This window comes from Podarcis vaucheri (assembly GCF_965113315.1).
Source record: "Podarcis vaucheri genome assembly, chromosome: 5".
NCBI classification, from domain to species: Eukaryota; Metazoa; Chordata; class Lepidosauria; order Squamata; family Lacertidae; genus Podarcis; species Podarcis vaucheri.
The window spans coordinates 81302142-81322865 of record NC_138763.1 but is presented as its reverse complement, the minus strand read 5'-3'; the positions used below and the strand labels follow the sequence as shown (position 1 = coordinate 81322865).

Below are 20724 nucleotides of genomic sequence, written 5' to 3'. Positions count from 1 at the left end.
CAACTTGCACTCTGAATCCTACAACTTGCCATTCTGGGCCTGATCCTAGCAGCCTGCCTAGTTATTCTAATTTCCAGCTCCATGGACTCAGCACCACTTTCCTTTGAAATGCTTCTTAAATGGCAAAGGCTAAATGGTTGGCACCCTACTATCAAGTTGGCCTGATTACATTTTAAAACACATCCCCCCAAACACATACATACACACACACACACACACACACAACTGGTTTACTCACAATGGCATATGTGCCACCTCATGTAAGATGTGGAAAATGAATGAGGCACATATATGTGGAACCTCGCATTTAAAAATGGGTAGAATAATCACAGAAATGGGGGGTGGGTTTCCATCATTTCCCCTGCACCATGGTTCCGGCACCATCCAATGAGGACTCAGGTTGAGTTACAGGTTGAGACACAGTTTATACTCTGGAGGGCCTCAGCACTCCTCCTACATTATCCAAGCCAGAAAACATGGTTCTCCCTCATACTCTGGGGATGACTCCCCTGTAGCAGCTCCTGATCCACAGCCATGCTGGAGTCAGGTGCAGGCCGTTTAGGGATTGCATACAGCTCAACTACTGGAAGAGGGGTCCTGCTAGCCTTCTTGATTCTTCAGATGACTCTGGTCCTTTGCTGAGACAACATCTCCTACAGCTCAGCCAGTAAAGCTCACTCGGAGCTATCCAGGTCCTGATGTGCTTTGCTTTGTTGGATCTGATTTGATTCTGAGCCAACTTGATGGACCTGCCTTAAAGAGGCTCTCCTGCAAGCCCCAGCTGAACAAAGTAGCTCGTGCTGTTTTGTGAATATAGTGAGGCTGTGAGGAGTCATGCCCCAGAAAATTACTAGTTTTGCCAACATACGAACCACCCCAGTTAAACAGTGTGATGAACTTCTAACCGTTTCTGCTGTAAAGAGCTATTATATGAGTGGCTCTGAACAAATAAAGACAACGTGAAAAGCACATTCTCTATTTCATTGTTTTCAGACAATTTCCCCTCACAACAGTGAAGTAACTTAGGGTGACACAGTCACTTGAGCATTGAGGGTATGAAAATATGACCCACTATTCAGTCTAGTTTAACCTAAAGTGAAAGAGGTGGATTTGCAGGCTCCGGCATAGTCAAGGAATCTGAGGAATTTTGAAGGAAGCACAAAAATGCCCCATCCCTTAGCTGGGACCCTCAAATTAATAATAATAAATTGAAAATGGCAGGGTTTTAGTCAAATTGTGTGTGCCCTTGGTGTCTTCTCTTCCCCTGCCTCTCCATACATTTTTTATTTTGAAACATAATTCAAAATATAAGCAAGAAAAACACATATATATCACACACCAGTACAAAAAGCTCACCTAAGGAATAAAGAAAGCTGCCTTTTGCAGTCTTTAATATATTATGCTTCTGGGACAACTAGCTCCCTAACTATAGTATATATAAGTTATATATCATATATACATCCTAGTCAGAAAAAAAATACAGGCATCTGTAACTGACTGGAATTTAAAATAAATAAATAAATAAATAAATTCCTTCCAGTAGCACCTTAAAGACCAACTAAGTTAGTTTTTGGTATGAGCTTTCGTGTGCATGCACACTTCTTCAGAAGTGACTGGAATTTGATCAGCATCTTAAAGGCCTTCCACACAGGAAAACAGAGAATCTTGGTGCCATATTTATTTTGTAAAACAATTAGATTTCATTGTTTGCTTAAGTTTTCACATAAAGCAGAGTGTCCCAAACTTTATTAACCCCTGCTATCTGTATGGTTGCTTTGGAGACTTCCAATTACAAGCTGTATGCATCATCACCACTTTATACCATTTCTTACAAATGCCTTTTTGCAGGAATCCAAGGTCATTAGGCTCAAAGTATAACTTTGGGAGTTATCTGTGTCTAGCATACAGAATATCCTGGTGGTAATTGGCAATGATGTTTCACCACGACCCACATTGTTACACATTCCAATGAAATAGGAAAGTTCAACCCAGACCTTCCAGCAATACTGACGATAGTTTGGACATAGTAGATGAAACTTTGATCAGCAGTGGATGTTCTGTTGTGACTCGAGGACTAGGGGGGGGACTTTCTACGGAGAAAGCAAGTTCAATGTAAATTTGGCTTTCCTCTTTGGAAGGAAGCATCCGGATTATTCTGAGAAAAGCAAAAAAGAGATAATAACAATGAGATTTCACAAAGGCATTCTAGATATCTCTCACACCAAGCTAGCAAAGAGAAAGTTCAACACTGGTCCTTGGAAGCGTTGATCTAACCACCATTAATGTGCAATCTGAAGCAATCACCACGACTAAATCACTGTGTGATTAGACTTTATGAATGAGTACCATCCAACTTATATTTTTATTTTTTTGCTTGTATAGTCAGGGCCTACTTGGAATCCACATGCTTTGGATCACATTAAAAGTTTAGCACATGGTAGCAGGAAACACAGAAACCTGCACCTCACCACTTGGGATGGGGAAGAAATTAGATATTGTTCACATTTAAAGGTGAATCTAATTAACTTGCACGTTTTGAAACACAGCCATCCTTCAGATTTGCTCTTCTTTGAATTTTGCACTGCAGTTCTCCAGTCAAATAATGTGTGTCTGTCTCCAAGCACCACAGTCATCTACTGGGATTCCCAAATGGCAGGTTAATGCTGCCAGCCTTCATGTCATGTTTGCAGGCACATTTGTAATGCAGATTTAGTCTGCCAATAGGCTTAGTGCCTGAAACCAGCTCCCCATAAAGCAGGCATAGGCAAACTCGGCTCTCCAGATGTTTTTGGACTACAACCCTAGCTAATAGGACCAGTGGTCAGGGATGATGGGTGCTGTAGTCCCAAAACATCTGGAGGGCTGAGTTTGCCTATGCCTGCCATAGAGCATGTCCTTGGGGACCTGCCACCTTCCATTCCATGTATATGACCAAGCCAGTGTAGATGTCCCTGAGACAGAAGTGAAAGCATGCTGGGAATGTGAACTTGGGAGAGCACATCTTTGTTTGAGACTCTGTCCTGCCATGTGACGCCCAAAATCTTCCACACACAGCACATATGTAAGACATTGAGATGTCACTCCTGGAGTGTGTAAGTTGCCCGCGACTCACTTCCACAAAGCAGCATGCTCAACACACAAGCCTGGTAGACCTTCATCTTGGTATTGAACATTAGCATCACATTATTCCATACCCGTTTGGAGAGGCAAGCCATTGTTGTAGTTGCCTTGCCAAGAAGCTAGTCCAGCTCAGCATTGATGGAGAGGAAGACAAAGTTGTCTATTACTTCAAACATGTGCTCATCAGTGCTGACGCATGGAGTGCCGATGATGTCTAAACACAGGATGCTGGTCTTTGTGAGACTGGTGGTGAGGCCAAACTCCATTCAAGCTTGGGCAAAGATTGATGTGTCGCTGTAGAAATTCCTCGGAGTATGCTATTGGCAATGCTTCATCTGCAAACAGCGTCTCTTGGATAAGAATCCCACACACTTCTGTCTTGTTGTATAAACATGTCCCAACAGATCCCATCACTCCATGAATGGAAGTACATACCAAAATAAATTTATGCCCAAAACCAAACTCTACATTCAAAATACTCAAATATATAAACAGCAATAAACCAACACCTAAAGTGCTCATTCAAGTATATACATATGTAAAAGGGACAAGTCCTACCCACTTGACTTAAAAATATGATCCGCTGGATTTCCTCTTTTCTTTAAAATTTAAAGTTGGTTGTAATAGTCACCCATCTTTTTTGTTGGCTTCTGAAACACCAAAAATATTGAACAAAACAGTTACTGGATTGAAGTGTCTAGAGTTAAGGCTATCATATTAAAATAATGTTTTTCTGACTACTTCTGAACTGCTGCATAAATATATGCTCTGTTTTGCAAAAATGTATGACCTGGTTTGCACATTCTATATTTAAAGCTGACATACGATTCCATGAAGCCAACACAATGTGTGTTTCTTTATGTAAAAGGGCTTCATTTCTCGGCAGCTGTTATTGTGGATTGCCCTTCAAATAAGTTCATTATTGTAATGGTCTTACTCACGTTGAGGATGCTGCACTTGAATTTTCTTTGATATCTTCAAAAACACTTTGCAGATTTCAATAACACTTGAATCCCTCCGGGTTCTGTGAGGATTAATTGGCTAATCACCAATTTAAAGCTGTAATTGAATGAAACAGTGAGCACTTACAGTCAACTCTCAGCAAAGTGGCCACAGAAACAGGAGTCAAGGTCAATGAAAAAAACCATTGATATGTTGAGCCAGAATACCAGCTACTAGGGGGTACTAGTTGTATTCTGCACTAAATATTCAGCGTAGCCATTTGAAAGGTTGTAAGGAATTGCTTTGTCCCATAATGCTTTCCTGAGATACCTGTAAGGATTTTAATAGGTTTTGAATAATAATAATAATAATAATAATAATAATAATAATAATTCAGACTTCTTTTCTATTGATTGATTTATTGTGCTATCATTCGGCATTAAGAACAGAATTTCCCCCTTGTCTCCTCTCTCCAGCCTCAAAATCTGCTCTAGAGGAGGACACTTCAGAGCAGATCTGGCGGGGGGGGGGTCGGTCCATGAAACTCCACACATTCAGCATTGGATAAAATATTTTACTTTTCAATGTTTTTTAATAAAAGGTCCAAAAGTGGCATCCAGTCATAACAAAACAATACATACATTAAAACCCCAATGCTATTAAGATTATTGGTGTAATTTACTATAATCTAATGAATGCAATAAAATAGGGAAATCTAAAGGCTACAGTAGACTAATCAGTCCCCCCCCAAAAAAAAATATTGGGGGGAAGTCTTCACTATGTGACAGAAAGTCAACATCATTGTGGCTGGTCATGCCTCTAGGAGGGGATTCAGAGTATCCTAACATGGTGAGCAACCATGTTACCATGGTTTTCACCAGCAGGCCTGCATATGAAGCCCTCTCACCTGAGCTCAGGGTTGAACTTTACCATAAAATACCCAAATCCTAAGTTATTTAGGGCTTTACACACTAACAGTAGCACCTTAAATTGGGCCCAATGCAACCAATGCAGACAGAATTAGGGCAATATGGAAAAAGTCTGCATTCAAATCAATAGGACAATCACTTTGGGTAAGTTCATGCTTTATATTTCATTTAGAATGCCCATACTTTCTCAACTGACTGCACATCTACTTAGATCAGTGGTTCTCAACCTGTGGGTCCCCAGACGTTGTTGGACTACAACTCCCATCATCCCTGAGCTCTGACCTTGCTAGCTAGGGGTGATGGGAGTTGTAGTTCAACAACATCTGGAGACCCACAGGTTGAGAAAGGCTGGCTTAGATCATCATAATGTGATTGGCTGCATACTGTAATAACACCTTCCTGAATGTTTATTTCCCAGGATATTTTTTTTAAGTTTTATAATGTGGAGTTCAGTTTGCAGAGCATAAAGTTTTCCCACACACACCATTTTGAATTTGTGTTTTCAGTTTTGAATGCTCCCCATTCATTTCAGGCAGTGGTGTCCAAACTTTTTTTCAAAGAGGGCCAGATTTGATGAAGTGAAGGGCCGTAAGGGCCCACCAAAGTTGTTGACCTTTTTTTAGGGGCCAGATGAAACCAACCGGCAGGCTGGATTAGGCTGCCAAAACGGACTTTGGACATGCCTGAGAAATGTTCAGGTGTCTCATATAAATGGCAACATGGGCCAAACAACAGAGAATAGTGTCTCCCCAAATGACTAATATTCCGTTATCAAAACTTGCATTCAGCTGCATGAAAGGAACTCTGAGGCTCACTGACTCAGAGCCCAGCTCTTATTTAAATCTGAGTGAACATCTCTTATCTTCATCCTTCACATTGAACCTTTTTGCTGCTTTAACAATGCTTATTAAGGCAATTTGTATGGTTATGCCACTTCTTTCACATGGGGACTCTGGTCAGGCATAGATTCAAGTTCACTGAAATAAACTTGGGGTTCATTAGAAAAATTGTGGACTCGGTACATCATGGGATTCTGGTATGTATTTTTCCTTGAATTTACACAATCCTTCTATATTTGCACTGTCTTGGCTTTTGAGGATTATCTGAATCTTGCAGAAAGCAGCATTATAATGAAATGTGATTCTTTATTGAAATAATTAGCTGTTATCCTGCAGGGATTGGGGAATACCTTTAAAGTTCCACAATAAAAATGAAGGGAGGATATAGAAACTCTGCTGAATGGAAAGTCAGCCAAACCTACAACATTTCACAATTCGAGGTCCTGCCTTGGTCTTTGACACTAGGGCTAAGCTGAAATTTTGAGCAGTAAAATGTTGAGCCTAAATGAGGTTAACTGGACAGCTGTTCTAACCTGGCTGATGGGCTCAGTTGATACTGAGTGAGCACTTGTCTGACACTGTCTCTCCAACTGTAACACCATTGCAAGATGTTCTTATAAAATCACCAACATCAAGAGCAGGAAGCCAAGGCTTCTGCTGCCTTTCCTCCATTGTCTGTTGTGTACATTAGCAGTTACCACTGTTCCTGGTGCCTGAAATACAGAAGTGCACTTAAAGCAAAGCACCATTTACTGCTTGTGCAGTAAATCCCAACTAAGAGTAAGGCATGCTTGGCAAATCCACACCGTGATCAACTCCCGCCCGGAAACCAATGTCCCCACTGTGGAAGAACATGTGGCTCCAGAATTGGCCTCCACAGTCACTTACAGACACATTGTCTTCCATAAACATGGTTTTAACAATCTTACTCAGCTATGAGTGATTGCCAAAGAAGAAGAAGAAGAAGAAATCTCAGCCAGTAGGACAATGGTTCTCAAAGGATGTGGTGTGCCTCGCTGGTGTGGCAGGAGAGGATGGCAAGAGAGGCAGGAAGATTTGAGGGCAATCAAAGAAACATTTAAACATTTCCATGTATATCTATCTATCTATATAATATCTATCTCTGTCTTTAAAGAATATGGATAGATTTATTTTCAAAATGAGAGCAAGAACATCAAATGATACTAACGACGATCCTAGCTGAGATATTTTTGTTTTCCAATGTACGGTATTTCTAATTAACAAAAATTCAGCGCGCCGCGAGCAAATTTCTATTCTGAAAGTGTGGCCCAGAGTAAAAGTTTGAGAACCACTGTGGGAGAAGATAGTGTCACCAGACCATGAACTGTCATGGCACAAACAGCCATAATAATAAGGATTGGATGTGGGGGCAGTGATTTACCAAGGACATATATCAGAAAATGGGACTGTTGCAAGGATGATTATTCCATTTCGCTATGCCCCCCCAAGAGTAGAGCCAGGTGGTGATTGCTAGCCAGACCCTCCTTTAGAGTGAGGCATTCTGGCTGATGTGGTTGCGGAGAGCCCCTCCACTACTGACGTTGTGCTGAGGCAAGAACAGCAGTGGCACCATCACTCTCCTGGGCCACCTCACCCAGAATTCCCTGTTCTAAGATGGGGACTCCTCCATTCCTCAGACTGCAGGGAAGAGTGCCCATGCTAATGTCATATCAACAGCTACAGCAGCAACAAAATTTCAAATTTAGCAAGGGAATGAGGAAGGAGGAGTGGTGGGGGGTGACAGTGAAGCAGTCCTCGACCACCTCATATTTAAGGCACCTGCCCCATGGCTTCAAATCTGGCAGTGATTCCAGCTCAGTTAAACACAAACACTGGTGTTAGGAGGTGGGATCCACTGCAATGTTTTGTTGCAGGCCTCATGTGTCATAGCTAATGGTTTATTAATAGACCTACGTTCTCCAGAGATTTATCTAATCCTTTTTAAAAAGCAGGCTTAACTAGTGACCACCACTATCATGTAGAAATTAATTCAATAAGACAGTGATGCTTTGTTTGAGCAACTTTTGGTCCAGCTTGAATCTACTGCTAATCAGTGACTCAGTTTCTAGTGCCTTTTGATACCTAGCCTTTGATTATGTAGCCTCAAAACCTTGATTACTCTTAAGCTTTAAATCAGCCAGGAGGTAATCAAACTGTGTTTTCTGAAGGCAATAGACCAGTTAAGAAAAAAAACACTTTATTAACTAAATAGCTACTCAACCAAATCTAAGAGTTTACAGGGTTGGGCTTATTCTCAGCTGGGTCTGATGCTAGCCTACTTTCTCCTTTTCTGCTATTGCAATGGATTATGTTATTCTTATTTTGAGTGATATCACGATTTCCGTTGTACCGCTGTATGACTGAGGATGGTCTTTTGCTAAGCAATAAAGCAATTTGGATTTGGCCTTTTCACTGTGTCTGTCCAGAACAGGCTCCAATCAGGCCCATAGGAAATAAGTCCCTATGGAACTCTATGGTACAAAATTCACTGTGAATCAGGATAATTTTCAACAGCCGAATCAAATAGCATAGAGAGGGGAGCTCACGTATAAAAAGATGAATATCTTTAAAGATGGAAGGGAGTAAATAAACTATGCTTGCTGCTAAAATGCTGTATCTTGCATTTGCGGAACAGATGGATATTTCAAATAGGAAAATATGAATCCTTTCACTAAAATAGCTGTTTCTCCTCTCAAAGATACCAATCTTAATGCTGGTGGTTCAATGTACACTTCAAAAAAGCGCCCCACCTTCTTGAAGAGATCTTTTGGCTATTGAGATTGACATTTCTATTAAGGAAACAATCTGAATTTATTTTACAGACATATTAAAAATTAAGGATCTCCTCCCCATTGCACAGGGTAATAGAAATTCCCACTTGAGTAAGCAACATGGGAGGAAGCAATTTTTCTCTGAATGAGTATGCCCCTTTCTTCCTCCACACAGAATCAAAAGTGTCATGGTAATTGGGGGAAATGAAACCACCTTGAGCAAAACATGCTTTGAGTATGCTCTCAATGATGGAGCTGTAAGTTGTTTTAAGGCGAAAATATATTCCAACAGGTTTTGAAATATTGTTTGTAGGAATTAACTCTAAATAAGGTGCACCAAGTCAGGAGAAGGAAGAACACCCCTCCCCAAAATAACTGAAGGTTGTATTGAGACATAAATCATTGCCTTTTGTACACAACTTTATCCCACCATCACCAGTGGTAACAAAGGTTTGCCAGTTTCAAAATTTATTTGATGAGAGACAAGAGTGAGCTAAGAAAAAGCCTGTATGTCCTAAGGGTAACAGAGCATCTGTCATACTGCCTTTAACTCTCTCAAAATCTTTTGTCTGTTTCCAGCCATCTTTCCCATTCTTTAAAGTCTGATTCACATGACAGTTTTCTCTTCATGAAATGACAGCCGACAGTCACCTCTTATTAAATAAAGATCTTTCTGGACTCATGAATAAGGGTTCACTGCAGGTCTGTCTGTTGAGCCATCGTGTACCCTACTTGGTATGATAGCTGATTCTCTTCCTCCTCACCCATAACTATAACTTGGGATCGCTCTGTAGAGCTAAGCAGCAGGCATTAGGTTCAGGACTGATCAAAGAAAATCCTGCTTTCTATTTTCTTACTTATTTAACATTCTTTATATTTTATCCTGAAGCTTTATGGAAGAGCAGTATGTAAAAAATTTCAATAATAAAAGAGTCTGAGAGACTAAATACCCCTTTGCCTGATGCCAAAACCACACACAATAATGTTGGCACCAGGAGAGAATTCCACAGGCAAGGTAACACCACTGAGATGGCTCTCTCTGGTCACCAACTCCATATATGACTTCAAGAAGTGGAACTGAGAATGTATAACTTCATTTTCCTGGGTGCTAAGCCATATTGAGCTTTAAATGTGAGCATAAGCACCTTGAGTTGTTCTCAAAAACATACCAGAAGCCATTGGAGGTTTCTCCCCCTTGCCCCAATACTACTTCTTTTCATCATTGGGCATTCTGAGCTTGTGAGTTTCATCTTCGCTCCCTTTTCCTACTGTCTCACTGTATTTGCCCTTGGGAGTCACAAGACCGTGACCTCTACACAAAGATAAGGCAGAGCTACAGAGGCAGACAATGCTTTATCTTCAGCATGGCTGTGACTTCTCTCACACATGACTTCACAATGGACTTGTGATGGAAGAGCTGACATATCTCTTGTTCTCATTGGGGCTGCTGACAGTGTCCAGGAGGATCACCTCTGCTGTGGGTAGAGGTTTCATTTGTTTAACTGATATAGATGGCTAGGAATTAGATAGATTAATGATGGGTTGCTGTGGCAAGTAGCTGTCCAGTGTTGGTGTTCAAACATTAGAGCGGTATTTGAAAACACTGATATCTAGGCTCATTGTGCTGGCCAAAATCCACTGAGGCCATAGCACAGAATGATATAATTTCTTTTCTACAGCCTTTAAAAACCAGTGATATTGATCTGTTCCACAACTTGCATAATATTTAATTTCAGATAATAGGCTGCAATCTGGATCTTTGTATGTTGATAGCATGCAGAGGGTCCTGATCATTCTGTCCTATAGAGGGATATGGTCTAATTTAGATCCTGAGCTATATTGCACAACTACTCAGGTTGAAAACTGATGGCTGGAGATCCTGAAGGCCTCATTCCACAACACATCCAACGGGTCAGGTAAGCACACGCAGCTTGTGGAACAGTCTCAGTCCTTCACTTTCCCTGCCTTCCCAGGATGGAGAAAGCTCCCGCCCTGCCCCCTTTGTGGGTCCTATTGTTAATCCTCTCCTCCTGCATCTTTTATAATAATCCAAATCTTTTACCTCTCAATTGTGTCCAAAATTCACCATTAAACTACAAGTGTTATTTCAATCCTACTAACGATTTTAACTGTTTACAATGGTTTTTAAGATCAATTATAAATTTCCCCCATTTCTTATTAAAATTTTGGTCTTCTTGATTTCTGATTCTTCCGGTCGTTTTAGCCATTTCGGCATAAACCATCAACATGATCTGCCATTCTTCTCTGGTAGGGACTTTATCTTCTTTCCATCTTTGGGCCAATGACATCTACACAGCCAGGGTTGCATACATAAACAGTCTTTTCTGCTCCCTTCTGGATTTCGGTATCTAGAATTCCTAAAAGGAAGGCTTCTGGTTGTTTTTTAAAAGAAATTGTTATTTTAGACACCCCCCAACTCTTTGTTTTATATGGGTTTGGGTCTGCTTCTTGTTAAGTCTTCTGGTGTTTATCAGGAGGAACTAAAACTCATTACATTTTTGTTGTTGTTGTTCCTTGCCAATAAGTAATATTAGCAACATTTCTCAAAGGGGGTGGGCGGGCTACATCTTTCTAACTGTGTGGCAATGGGCAGTTTTGTTGACTATGGTCTAAAGTAGTCTGGCCCCTTGCTCATTCATAGAACAGTTAACCATCACTATACAAACCCCCACCCCACCCCAAATAAAATGCCTGTGAAACCAATTTTTTAAAAAGGGGGGGAAAGATGAGGCTTTTTAGAAATTGGATGGCAGTGTAAGGGTTAACGTCTTCTCATTCATTTCTGGCACACAGTCTCCTATTCTTTCCATGTTTCACTGCACAACCTTGTCAGACATTCTGAATGAATGAGACTTCAAAGGTGGGTAAAGTGCGGGGAGCTACCAGTGAGTGACATTTAGAATGTTTAATTGAAATGATGTATCACCAAGCCATCTTTACTGCAAGAATAAGACACTCAAAGAAGAGGGACAGGAATTCCTGCATTTCAGGTGTGTCTCTTTTGGTCTGGATGTATAAAGCTTAAAGTTATTTCATGGCCTACAGTCTCAGACTTTTTGCTTTGTTTTCATCACACACTTTCAACCAAAAATGGAAAACTTACCGAGATTGAAATAATCTTATAAAATTGATTGAATACTAATTCACATAGAACAAACTAAAGTTGTAATGATAAATTCTAATACTGTATACATATATCAATCCACACTGGGAAGTCTTTATAGCGTATATAATCACTGGCGGACAACGGTGGGGGCGGGGGCAGCAGGTCGCCCCGAGTGCACCCCTGGGATGTGCGCCACATGCTGCACACACCCAGGGACATGCACTGCTTGCTGCGCAGCCCTGAGATGCACCCCCCACGAGCAGTGCATCACGCCCCCTGGGACGTGCGCCATCCACACCCCCGGCTGTACGTTGTTCCCGGTGCCGGAGCAGGTAGCTTTGCCACTGTATAGAATGGGGGGAGTCAGCAATATCAAATGCAACACGGTGGCCAGAAACAATTACAATGTGAAAAAACTTTATGAACTAATTCAAAACATCAAAACTAACAAACTGAAGTCTCTGAAAGTCTCTGAAAGTCCTTAAATGAATCACGGTGCCAGATTTTACCCAGAGGAGAGCAAGCTGTGAAGCTTTGTATAATCAGCAAATGTCCGATTCTGATGTTCAATTCTGAACCCTGCTGAACAGTGTTTCCGGATAACAACTACTGTTTGCTGAATTCTTCATCAGCCAGTTAGTTCAACACTCGTGAGTAGAAAGATATATAATTTCTTCATTAACCAATCCTTTTTCGAATAGATATAATATACATGAGAATGAAAAATACTCTGGAACAATGCTCATGCTTCGCCACTGTATAGAATGGGGGGAGGGCAGAGAGGCGACCCAATCCAGTTATGTAGCCCAGGATCATAATCACTTTATACAGGCCATAAAGGTTCCAGTTCTCCATCATATCAGTCCTTGGAGACACTCAGCTAAAACTGCTTTGCACAGTGAGCCTAGAAGAAAATAATTTAGCTGCACCTTCAGTTGTCGCTTTCAACGCCTAATTTCTCAAGCCTCAAATTCTTTCCTCAGAATTCCTTTGATATCTTCATCACCACTTCCTTCTAATAATTGTAAGCTCTGATGGCTGACTGCTGGCAGATTTGAAATCAAAATAGTGAGCTATGGAGCTGGTTTGGAGGTTCTAGCAGGGGAGCGCAGCTATCGTATACCCTTGACCGAAGAACGGTACACTCCTTCTATCTGGGATGGTCGTCCTCTTCCACCAAGCGCGCAGCTTCGGGAGGGATGCACATGGAGCGGTGAGGGAGGAAGGGGACACCCACCAAGCCAGCCAGATCAGCCGAATCAACCCTGGCGATCAATGGGGTGACAGATGTAGCAGCCAGATTGCCCTCACATCCAGTGAGCTATGGAGAAGTTCAGGTCAGTGAACAGACAAACACAAAACAAAGAGCCCCAAAGTAGACAGACCCAGCCCCTCAAAAGAGCCCAATGAAGACTGATGAAAATGGAGATGTGAGGCATTCTTTATTAAGAATATCACACCGCTGAAAAGCCTATGGAATAATGGTGAAGCATGCAGCATGGTAGTCAACTAAGCTGTATTCAGCGTAAACCCATTGAAATGGACAATTGTGGCTAAGCTAGACCCATTAGCTTCAATGGGTCTTCTCTGAATAAAGCTTAGTTAAATAAAACCCACAATGTTGTATTTGTATTGCATGTTTAATTTAGCTTCATATGGCATAATGCCTCATTTTCCTGTAGTGATAACAAAGCATTTAGTTCACAAAATGGCCATATGTTCTGCTAAGAAAATGAACTGATGACTCTTATTATCTTAAGTACAGAAACAATTATTGAAATGTTTTCTTTTGCTTAAAATTATTATCGGAGTAAGATTACCGTGATTAACAAAGCAACTGGGCTCTGAATAATATTGGATTGATTTCCTATGGATTACTGTGCTGTACCAAAGCTGAAATATTTTGAGCTGATGTTCTTAGAGGAGTGGGAATCTACAGTGCTGCAAATTTTGGGGAGGAACCTTATTTTCCATCCCATCACCTTCATTATGGTAACCCCATAATCTTCAGTTGTAATTCCCCAGGTCCAAGGGGAGGATCTGCTCCCAACACGGACAAGGATTTTTTTTGTTTATTTCATATTTTTTAAAAAGACAGAATAAAATCTCATTCTTGCATCCTGATCAATGTATCACTTCAAGGATGTTAAGCATTACTCATAGCTCCAAGAGACGTTCTGTCTGCTTTTGTAAACATTACAAAGATGTCTAAATCTGTGCTATTAATACAAATTAAATGCCCTGCTCCTGCTTTTCCATCTGCTAAGTTTCTCGGTATGCCTGTGAAATGTTCCCCATGTTGCTGCGAAAAAGGACCAAGCATCAGCCCTCTTCTTTCCTTTCCTTTCACTTCCTTATAAGAAGCTGCCTTTCCAGTGACTCAGACCATTGGTCCACCTGGCTCAGAACCACCTACTTTGACTGTTAGCAGATTTTTCAATGATCAGTCATGTGGTGGTCTTTATCAGCCATGCTATATTTAACTGGAGGTATCGGGGACTGGAACCTGGCACAATAGGAAAGAAGCACAAAATTGAGCAGTTCGCATTACCCTCAGCGATGCATCTGGGTATCCTTATTTCTGCATTGTCGCAATATATAGTAAGGGGAACGAAGTCTTTTCTATAAGGCATTTGTTAATCAGAGTCTAAATTAAGATTCACAACTTATTGGAAGATTATTAAAATATGGAATGTAATATTAAATTGCTACCCCCCCCCAAATATTAATAGCATGCAATGTATTTCTGATCTGACTGTGTAAGATAACGGCTGACCTTGATATATAACTATGATTCCATTTGGCGATAATCGTGAAAACCCTAAATAGTTGGGAGGAAGCTTGTCTAAAGGACCATCTTCACCCATATTTATTTGTCCTATTTGATTATTAAAATATTTATAGGCTGCTCCCTTATATAAAATATCTAGGCAATGTACAGGTACAATGAAACAAAAAGTATCACCAAAAAACCAATATGAAGCAATTATCTTTCCATTTTATTAAGATAAACTAGAGAAGCTGGCAGGCACTTTTTCTTTTTCTATTTTTTTTTACATAAGTTCAGCTGTTTCTCAAGGTATAATCACAAAACGTGGCACAAGGGTTCTCAAGGTGGGAGCAGCAGACTTTGTCACTGAATACTGGGGGCCATTTTAAATCAAGTTGGTGGACTTAAATATGACTTTGATGTGACTTATTTGGAATAGATTTGGACACCGCTTGAGATATCGCCACCAAACTCAACATGAGGGTTGCTAAAGTGCAGGCGGCAGTCTTCATTGACTTTTGGGTGCTGGGACCATTTTGATTCAGGATGGTGGGCTGAAACAGTCAAGTGTTGTGACCGCCCATTTTTGGGGTGGGATGAGTCCAAACTCACAGATTGCATTGTGCATTTAAGTATCACGGTACTTGTGGGTTCTTACAAATCCCCGATCTGGGCAATCCCCACTAATTTTAAAGAAAGAAATAGTATTAATGCTGAGGTAAAGAGTGGTTGTTTTTGGTGATTGATCCTTGGGTGACCTTCTGTCATACACATGCATATTTCTGTGCACAGTGATGCAAATATTATTTGAGTGAGGTTGGCATTAAAGAATAAACTTTTTTCATTATGCACTGGCATTGTGGTAGTCTTTGGCTGCTGAAATGAATAGTTTTGATGTAAATACAGGGGTTTTCTTTTAAAAAAATGTACAGAGTCATTCTGTGAACCAGCTGTCTGCCTGGAGGCTGCTTTTTATTTTTCATTTTTTTACATTTATTAGTAAATTTGGATCAGCTGTCCACAGTCGGATTGAAGGATACAGATTGCATTTGAAAAGCAGTCAAAATCATTTGTTTGTATCGTAATTTTCCCCACTTCCCATTAATTTCCCATGCTGTAGGCACTGGCAGTTGCAGTACAGTCTGGCTATGTATAATAGATATAATACTATAATGCCAAAAGGATTTCCTGTACAAAAATAAAAGCGCAAGGGTTCCTCCCCCCTTTTCTAGTTTATGAATGATTTCCATGTGTGGATATTCAAAATTGGTGCCTTAAAATGCATTCATACATCTGAAACTCCTAAAAGGGCAATAAAGGTCAAAAGCAGTTGAAGAAGGGAGTTAAATTTCACATATTCATTTGTATGAATAATCAAGTTTGGGGGTGGCAGCCTTCTGTTTTAAGTATAAGGTGTGAACGTTTCATTTACCAGCTGCAATTAGTTGCTAATTGTTGGAAAAAAACACTTGGAAGGGAGATAAGGGGTTTATTAAGATGTCAGAGGGCAGGGGTTGGGGTATTTTTTTCAGTGAGGGAGGTGGTTTTGTGCAAGCACACACACACAAAAAAAAACACACATCTTCTGGAAGAAAGAAAACTTCCTTTTTTGTTTGCACATTCTTTTCAGAAGTTAGTGAAAGTTACTTATCTCCATGGTGCCGCAGTATGTTTTATTCACACTAAAATGTTTATTTTTTCATGAAGCAGAGCAGAAAAATATTCCTCAGCACATGAGCAAAGAGACTGCAAAACAATACTGTGTTCTTGGGAACGCAGCTTAGAATAGCCTATTGTTAACCCATCTTTCCCCTCTCCTTAACTGTTACCTTCATCCTGAGAGTGGCTGGGGAAGCCCAGCCAGATGGGCGGGGTATAAATTATTATTATTATTATTATTATTATTATTATTATTATTATTATTATTATCCTATTTCTTGGAATTGTAGGACTTCTTTCTCTCTGCCATCCTCCTCCAAAAATACTCGTGTCAGAATTGACCAACTGTAGAGACTAGTTTTTATTCAAGGAGATTTCTATTAATGTGTTTTTGAATGTGTGTCAATTTTGTATCAACATTGCACAGGAGATGTGGAAATAAAAGCATGTGAATTTGACTCTCATCTGACTATTCTCAAGGGGCATTCTGGATTTATGTACATATTCACACTTGAAACAGCCCTTATAGCACCAGTGAGTAAGCATGGTGATATTCTGGACAACCTGCAATATTCTCCTGGGTTGTTCTTTTTAAAAAAGAAAGGGAAGGAAAGCAGGCATATCTCAACTTGAACCTTTCTTGTCTCATTGAATGATACATTTAGCAAAAGTGTTAACATCTCTGTGTGCTGTGTGCTAAACATGGCAAAATAAAAACAGAAAGAAATACAAGACCGTGGTTAGCAGACAATCCCAACGTGCTTGGAGCTATATTGAGTGGGGATTTTGGAGGAGACTGATGCATCTATTATGTCAGAATCATTTTTAAGATAATTTGCAAATGCCTTTCAAGGACAAGAACTTCCTGAAAAATACAACAAATAGTATCACATACATTTGGGTACAGAGCATACAATGTCAGCTTTCTGAGGTGGGGAAAAGGAGTATCACCAATATATGTGCTTTGCTTCTTCTGAAACATGAAAGCTGTATGCTTATTGTTGCCAATATGTTTCAGAATATAATCACTAAATAGAGAACTGGATACAGAAGCCGATGCTTAATTGAGCCGATGGCAAATAATAATTCACATGTGATTCTCAAGAATGATTCAGCTCTGCATGAAGGGGAAAAAAATCAAATCCATTTTTGTGGATAAACAGCCTGAACATGAAATGCTAACGCTGGACAGATTTTGCTCAAACGCAGTAGGGAATCACAAGAAAAATACTATGGAAACAGACAATCCCTTGCTGTGTGTTGGCATTTTAAAAACTTCCTGTGTGGCAGCGGCTCTAACAGTTTGAAGACCCAATCATGAACACACTCCACCCATGTTTAATGTTGCCGTGGTCTTGCAATTTTAGAAATTCAGAGGAGAATTTGTGAGCAGGTAACATTCGTCGTAATACTTGACTCACTGGGCAGTTGAGATTTACAGAATGTTGGCCATCACAGAGTTGTTTATTTATTGCTTATATGCCACCTTTTAATTCAAGATTTTCAATGGTGGAAGACTCTCAAAGGAGTATCTTTGATTGCTGCCACAGGAACATGATGTCTGTGGCCAGTGCAGGGAGGAGTGAGAAAATAAGCACAGAAGATTAGTATTGGGTTGAATTAGGCAACAGCTTTATTGATTACAGGTAAGAGGTAGCTTTTGCTAAGGCACTGGGCATCTACTCAGCATCAGGCAGCCTGCATACTGGCTGATAGGAACCCAGCGGGACTGACCCTGTGCTGGGGAGTCACCCCAACACGGAGCAGGTGCCACGACTCCAAGGCCAAAACTGGTGTGCAAAAGAGACCAAACAAGGGATGTGGCTTGGGGAGAGTTCCATAAGCCAGATTTTCTTGAGGCGCAGGTCAATTTGTGTCCAGGACAGCTGTCTACCAGCTCCATCTGGTACGCCGGCTGAGACCCAGCTACCTGCTGCACACTGTCTTGCCAGAATGGTACATGCTTTGGTTATCTCCTGCTCGGACTATTGCAACATGCTCTTTAAAGGTGACTTGGAAATTACAACTGATCCAGAATGTGGGAGCTAGACTGGTGAATGGGAGTGGCTGCCAGGACCATATAACACTGGTCCTAAAGGATCTTTACTAGCTCCCTGTATATTTCTGAGCACATTTCTAAGTGCTGGTCCTGACCTTTAAAGCCGTAATTGGCCTCAGCCCAGTATACCTGAAGGAGCGTCTCTACCCCCATCATTCAGCCCGGACACTGAGGTCCACCTCCAAGGGCCTTCTGGTGGCTCCCTCATTGCTGGATGTGAAGTTAAAGGAAACCAGGCAGAGGGCCTTCTCAGGAGTGGTGCCCACCCTGTGGAATGCCTCCCATCAGATGTCAAGGAGATGAGTAACCACACAACTTTTAGAAGACATCTGAAGGCAGCACTGTATCATGAAGTTTTTAATGTTTGACATCTTACTATGTTTTTATATGTTTTGGAAGCTGCCCAGGGGGCAGGGGGAAACCCAGCCAGATAGATTGGGTATAAATAATAAAATTATTATTATTATTATTAGGAACCTAAGCACCCCACCTGCCTTATGTGCTACCCTTTATGACCTACATCTGAGACCATTGAGCTGAGCCTACACATTTTGATTTTAAAGATGAAGACAATGATTCTCCCATATTATTTGCTCCCTGTGTCTGGTCATCGGCAGTATGTTGCCTCCAAACACAAAGTTGCCATTTAGTTATCATGGCTGGATTCCACAAACTTGTCTCTTGTGGCCAGAGAATTCCAATTATGTGCAGCTTGAAAAAGAATGTTCCCTCTCTATCTCATTCCCTTCCTTGCAGGGCAGGCAGAGGGCTGAATTATTGCTCCTGCCTTCTTTCCAAAGCATTTTTATGCACTTGATGTAAATTTTACCTGTTTTGCATGGAATCCGAGCCACGTAAAATGACTAGCTCGACATTATTTGTTTCTTAGGGACTCTGAGCTGCACATGGATAATCATAATAATACCCAAGCTCCCTGCCGTTTGCCACTGTGGCAGCTCATCTTCTTTGCAGTCATAAAAGGCAATAAGTAGGTTTTAACTTTAATGACAACATAAGTCAGATCACTTGGTGATGCAGCCTTCCCCATGGCTGTGGATGCCTTCCGCTGCTTTTGTCGGGTGCTTCTGTTGGCTAAAGTGGAATCAAAGTTTCTCGGGGGACAAAATCCTGAGAAATTTTCTGAGATTTGTCTTTTGTTCACCCCTCCCCTTCAGAAGCTGTGCTGTTCCCACTACCAATGGTGAGTCCCATCCCTGAAACAGCTGGAGAATTTCTTCTACCCCTGGAGAAACTCTGTGAAATGGTCATCCTGGCAGGGAAAGAGCTGCTCACTGAAGCTGAGCTGTGCTTGACTGTGCTTGGCCTTCTCCCACCCCCTGATTTTTTTTGGACACTAGGGAAGCCTGCCTCCTCCCAAAAATATGGGAGGGGGGGAGAAACTGGCATATTTTTATTTTATTTTTTTGTAAAATCTCCTGGAGCCTCATGTGGTACAGTCCACATGGGATGCAGGTGGCGTTGTGGTCTAAACCACTGAGCCTCTTGGACGGTTCGAATCTCCACGACGGGGTGAGCTCCCATTGCTCTGTCCCAGCTCCTGCCAGCCTAGCAGTTTGAAAGCACTCCAGTGCAAATAGATTAATAGGTACTGCTGTGGCAAGCAGGTAAACAGCGTTTCCATGCGTTCTGGTTTCCATGACAGTGTTCCGTTGCTCCAGAAGCGGTTTAGTCATGCTGGCCACATGACCCAGAAAGTTGTCTGTGGGCAAACACTGGCTCCCTCGGCCTGAAAGCCAGATGAGTGCCATAACCCTATAATTGGATTTAACCACCCGGGGGTCCTTTATCTTTACCTTTTACAGTCCAGGAACAATTTCCCCACCTCATTTTTGGCTTGGGTCATTAATACGTCCACATGACAGTTTAAAAACAGGCAGGCAGTTAACAATAAATTACTGTAGGTGTACCGCTTACCATTGTTATCTTACTTTATGTCTTTTAAAGTGAAGTTTATACCTTGGTGCATGAGTTTATATTTATTTCTGAAGGAATGGATTTGGCTGAAAGAAATTATGTCATTGGTTTGCAAAGTCATCAGATGGAAATGATATGGAGGCATGTGTGCATTTGAGAATGCTTTACTTAAACAGTAAATTGGGACCCTGGGGAATCCCTGGCAGTGCTAATGTGCCATTAGAGAAATCTTAAAATAACTCAAGTTACTTTATCTGAAAGGGAATATGAACAAAGGAAGGATCGTGTTTGGGTGCTACCACCAGGGAAATCACTCTTCTGTCAGATACTCTGGAGCATATTTACTAGAAAAACTATTCAGCGACAAAAGGAATTTGGCATTTAATCAGAATATATACTCGGGAAGGTTTTATACATAGTAAAATAGTAATGTTGGTGCTCAGAAGTACTGATAAACATATGCAATATTGCTGTGAATGTGCTCCTGTAGCCTAGTTGGTTATCAGACTTTCCAGCTTGAGGGAACGCTTTGCAGGTTGATTTGTTTGCTGA

The 20724-nt window shown here is 41.0% G+C and overlaps 1 protein-coding gene and 1 long non-coding RNA gene across 4 annotated transcripts in view; one reads left to right on the top strand and one right to left on the bottom strand.

Annotated features, from left to right (window-relative positions):
* The window catches only part of NRG3 (neuregulin 3), a 615395-nt gene that overhangs the window by 472047 nt on the left and 122624 nt on the right, over positions 1–20724 (top strand). The gene's annotated exons all lie outside the window — the stretch shown is intronic.
* LOC309532308 lies at positions 1664–9980 on the bottom strand. 2 transcript variants are annotated; one of them, XR_014219728.1, is made up of 4 exons: positions 9792–9980; positions 4062–4179; positions 3195–3455; positions 1664–2155 (listed from the first exon to the last, which is right to left on the bottom strand). It is a non-coding gene; the product is annotated as an uncharacterized lncRNA (long non-coding RNA). The 2 variants fall into 2 exon arrangements; XR_014219729.1 differs by lacking the exon at positions 3195–3455 and having other exon boundaries at positions 9792–9976.